Genomic DNA, 5695 nt, shown 5'->3' with positions numbered 1-5695 from the left:
TAGCCTTCTTCACTACCTGCTGTGCCTGCATGCTTACCTTCATTGACCACCCAGGTCTCTTTGTACTGCCTCTTTACCTAAATTGATTCCATTTAGGTAGTAATCTGCCTTCCTGTTCTTGCCACCAAAGTGGATAACCATACATTTATCCACATTAAACTGCATCTGCCATGCATCTGACCACTCACCGAACCTGTCCAGGTCACGCTGTAATCTCCTAACATCCTCCTCACATTTCATCCTGCCACCCAGATTAGTATCATCAGCAAATTTGCTAATATTATTACTAATACCATCTTCTATATCATTAATATATATTGTAAAAAGCTGCGGTCCCAGCACTGATCCCTGCGGTACCCCACTGGTCACTGCCTGCCATTCCAAAATGGAGCCATTTATCACTACTCTTGGTTTCCTGTCAGCCAACCAACTTTCAATCCAAGTTAGTACTTTGCCCCCAATACCATGTGCCCTAATTTTGCTCACTAACCTTCTATGTGGGACTTTATCAAAAGATTTCTGAAAGTCCAGGTACACTACAACTACTGGATCTCCCTTCAGAGTTACATCCTCAAAAAATTCCAGAAGATAAGTCAAGCATGATTTCCCCTTCATAAATCCATGTTGACTCTTGACCTATCCTGTTACTACTATCCAGATGTGTTGTAATTTCATCCTTTATAATAGATTCCAGCATCTTTCCCACCACTGAGGTCAGACTAACTGGTCTATAATTTCTTGCTTTCTCTCTCCCACCTTTCTTAAAATGTGGTACAACATTAGCCACCCTCCAATCTGCAGGAACTGATCCCGAATCTATCGAACTCTGGAAAATAATCACCAACGTATCCACGATTTCTCGAGCCACCTCCTTCAGTACCCTGGGATGTAGACCATCAGGCCCCGGGGATATATCAACCTTCAGACCTAACAGTCTCTCCAACACCAATTCCTGGCAAATATAAAATCCCTTAAGTCACTTCAGCCACTGTTACCTCAGGGAGATTGCTTGTGTCTTCCCCAGTGAACACAGATCTGAAGTACCAATTCAATTCTTCTGCCATTTCTTTGTTCCCCGTAATATATTCCCGTTTGTCTTCAAGGGCCCAATTTTAGTCTTAACCATTTTTTTGCCTTTGACATACCTTAAAATGCTTTCATTATCCTCCTTTATATTTTTGGCCAGTTTACCTTTGTACCTCATTTGTTCTTCCTCATTTGCTTTATCCCACGCATATGCTCCCTATAATGTTTCCCAGGTCAACGCTGCGGAAGCTTATGGGGTGGTTTGGATCATTTGTCTGGCATTGTGGGTGGCCCCTCATCAAACTTACTAAATTGCAGTTGCCTCCAGGAGGGGGAGGAGTTGATTTTCCAGACATCAGGAGGTATCAATTGAGTTCCCTGCTGTCCTTTGTCTGCGATTGGGTAGGTAACGATCCAAACTCAATATGGCTGGATATTGAGGCCTCCCAAGCAAAGTGCCCTCTTATTAACCTGTTGTTCATGGATAAGATGAGGACAGTTATGGACCACTGCCGAAACCCCATTGTCATTAGTACAGTTAAGGCATGGAGGGCGATGCATCAGAGTGAGGGTTGTTTATCCAAGAATCTGCCACTTATGCCTATAGTTGGCATGCCAGGGTTCTGACCAGGGATGTTGGACTCAGTGTTCAAACTATGGGCAGCGAGAGGAGTTTCTAGTTTGGGAGACTTGTTTGAGGGGGAGGTTATGATATCTTTTGAGCAACTGATCCGCAAATACGGGTTGCCCAGCAGAGACCTTTTCTGTTTTTTTCAGATTAAGGATTTCAGCCAGAAGAAGACTACGCTTCTCACAAAGCACTATAAGCCCAATACAGAGAGGTTGTTGCTACGTTCCACAAGCACCCTCTAGGTTAGTGCCCTCAATCGCCTGTTGGGTGGCAGGACCTGGCAGGATATTAAACGGTTATGAGAGGTCTGGGAGCAAGAGCTGGGAGTGGAGATCTCTTCTGAAACATGGGAGAACATATGGGAGAATACTCGAAAGATCTCAATCTGTCAGAGGACATGCTCTATGCAGTTAAAAGTTCTGCACAGGGCTCATCTGGTACCAGACGGTCTGGTGAAGTTTAAAAAAGGGGCATCTTCAGCGCCCCAAATGTAAAATAAGTGTAGGTACTCTTACCCATTGCTTCTGGACATGCCACAGGAGAGATAGGGAGGGTATTGAGGACTGAAGTCAAAGTAGACCCGATATCTCTCCTCTTAGGTCTACCAAATTTACCATGTTTAGACGGGCACGGGAAGAAACTATTTAATATTCTTGCATACTGTGCACAGAAGAATACTCTGATGAACTGGGTTTCTGAGAAACTGCCGGGTTTGCTGGGACGGCAGAAATTAATTATGGAGCACATTCCCTTGGACTTTTTCGCAAACATGACAACTTTTATAAGACATGGCAGCCCACTTGAGTTATTTGGATATAGATTTATCAGTTATCTTAACTAGGGCGTTTGTTTAACCAGGATGATTAGATTTGTCAAGCCCTGGGCCCTGGAGGGGTCTCCTGAGTTAATACGGGTATGTATATAATGCTCCTGTTCCTTTGTTTAGGACCCTTGCGCCGAGCATAGCTGTTCTTTATTTTGTGGGTTTTTTTTGCTTTTCTTTCTTTTTTTAGTGTTGCTTTGCACAGTGTTAGGGTTTGCTTTGTATTATAGAGTAGGTTAGTAGTTAGTAGATAGCAGTTGTATTGTAATTTGTGTTTTTTTTCTTTTTAATTATACTGATATTTGTGATTGATTTTTTTTCAATAATTTTATATGTTTATAAAGTTAAAAAAATTGCTAATAAATATATTTACAAAAAAAAAGGCATCTGGATGGGTATGTGAATCAGAAGGTTTAGAGGGATTTGGGCCAAGAGCTGACAAATGTGACTAGATTAGGTTAGGATATCTGGTTGGCATGGATGAGTTGGACCAAAGGATCTGTTTCCGTGCTGTACATCTCTATGACTGTGACTGTATGTACGGTACCATTAACTTGATGTCCCCGCTTACTCTTTACTCCTGTAGCTGCTCCTTCTTCTTTTCAAGTACTAAAAGAATTCTCCTAGGGAACAAAAATTGTTGTCAGAATCACTTAAGAGTTCAGAACATTGTACAATAACTACAAGCTCAAAGTAGCAGTCTGAGCAGAATCTGAACACTAATACAAGAAATCTATCTTGCCAGAATTGTGCAGCTTTTTAGTTGCCAGCACATAAAGATTGCTCTAAAATGACATGACTCCCTCTCATTAGTATCCTTACATACAGATAAGAAAGGGCACCACCTTGACTAGGACAACACATCCATCCTTGGTCAAGCCAAACAGAGACACGCACGAGAATTCCTAGAAGCATGTGTGGTGTAAAATTATGTCCCAATACATGTGTAACAGGAAATGACATCGCCACAGGAAATGACATCACCAACCCAAAGAAACCCAAACATATAAATAGAAAGCAAGAATTATCAACAGTGCTTCACCTGGAAGCCCACTGAAGATGTTACCTAGTAGGGTGACAAAATGTCTGTAAATGAACCTTCCAGCTCAGTGAACAAACCTACGTCCATATTCAGGACATTGGTGAGACCACTCTTGGAGCCATTGCTGCAGGCTTGCCTGTGATTTTGCATTGTAGTGTGTTATTTCAAACAGTAAATAATGAAGACAGATATAAACTCTTCCAAATCTTCACAGTTGTTTAGATAGAAACAGATAGGCCAGTCCCCTTAAAATACAGGAAATGTATTTGATCAGTGCACTTAGATTGCTCAGACATTACATCTCATGCAGAAAGTCAGTTGTCTTCAAAAAGCAGCTTATTATCAAATTCCAACAATGATATAACAGATCAACTGTGATATAATTGTGTAAATGTCTGAAATGCCATGTTTTCAATTTATGATTACTGTAACAAGTGTTGACAGCTATCCACATTTTTGTTAAAACATAATGGAATTTTTATTTGAAACACTACTGTCTATTTAGAAGAAATATAAATTAACAAGGTATGATAACACAGTTTTTCCCTCATTTTTTAAAAAACTTTGCGCCAAAGATTGGTTTAGTATTATTGTTGGCTCCAAGCAATGATACTCAATTTATCCTATACATTGATCCAATCATTCTTGTCTTTGTGAAATCTACAGCTGCATAAAACAGCCTTGGAAGCAACATATAAAGTGTAAATCCGTGTTCTTTTCAATATACATATAGAATCACAGTCAGTCATACAGCATGGAAACAGACCGGTCATTCCAAAACGTCCATGCCAACCATATTCCCAAACCAAACAAGTCCCACTTGCCTAAGTTTGGCCTACATTCCTCCAAACCTTTCCTATTCATGTACTTATCCAAATGTCTTTTAAAATGTTATAACATCGGTTGTACCTGCATCCACTACTTCCTCTGGCAGTTCATTCCACACACAAAGTACTCTCTGTGTAAGTTACCCCTCATGTCCTTTTTACATTTTTCTCCTCTCACCTCAAATATATGTCCCCTAGTTTTGAATGCTACCACCCTAGGAAAAAGATCCTTGCTATTCACCTTATTTATGCCACTCATGCTTTTAAAATCTCCATCAGGTCACCCTGCAAACCTCCTACACTTCAGTGAAAAAAACTGCCAACCTATCTTTATAACTCAAAACTTCCATTCCCAGCATCATCCTGTTAAATCTTTTCTGAACCCTCTCTAATTTAATAATATTCTTTCTACATTAGCGTGACTTGAACCGTACACAGTATTCCAAAAGAGGCCTAACCAATATCCTGTACAACCTCAATTTGACATCCCAACTCCTTTATCTCATTGCTTACAGATTTTAAGGTCAGTAAAAAATCTCTCTTCCTTTTTACATGCTTGTAGAGATTCTTACTATTTGTTTTATGTTACTTAATAGTTTACTCTCACCCTCTTTATTGTTTTCTTGGTCATCTTCTACTGGTTTGTAAAACTTTCTCAAGATTTACCTCTGACTTACCTTAAGTGTTGTTCCAAATTCTGATTGATGTTCCGTTAATTTTACCTTATTATTTTGTGTTTTCTCCTTTAATCACTACTTGCCACTGTTTATTTAATGCTTGTATACTCTATTCCTTCCTGACCCACCATAGGTAAGAAACCCAAACATATAAATAGAAAGCAGAAATTTTCAGCATTGGTTCGCATGAGGTCCACTGAAGATGTTACCTAGTAAGGTAACAAAATGTCTGGAAATGAACCTTTCAGCTCAGCGAGCAAACCTACATCCACTCTAGGTATGATTGTCAAAATAGTTGCCCTGCTATCTCCTTTGGATTTGCAAGTCTACATTTCCTTTGTCCCAAACTCTCCACCCTCAAATTGGTTTGAAGCCCTTCTATAATCCTAGCTATTTGATTCACCAGGACACCAGTATAAATGCCCCACGGATTGAAACATATTCCTACTACACCAATCTTTTAAGCCATAAATTTCACTCTTTGATTTTTTTTTTAGTGTGGAAGTTTACAAACTCACTTGTCACCATTGTACAGGGGAACACGCTAATCTTCCCTGTCTTTTTCCAGTTTTACTATGTGTGGTGCTGAAATGAGCACCTTACCATACACCATTTTTTCCACGGCTCAGGAAATCCTATCACCTTGAAGGTTCTGCATTTTAGTTTAGT

This window comes from Chiloscyllium plagiosum, chromosome 16, assembly GCF_004010195.1.
Source record: "Chiloscyllium plagiosum isolate BGI_BamShark_2017 chromosome 16, ASM401019v2, whole genome shotgun sequence".
NCBI lineage: Eukaryota > Metazoa > Chordata > Chondrichthyes > Orectolobiformes > Hemiscylliidae > Chiloscyllium > Chiloscyllium plagiosum.
The sequence above is the reverse complement of the archived record's forward strand: the minus strand, read 5'-3'. Positions refer to the sequence as shown.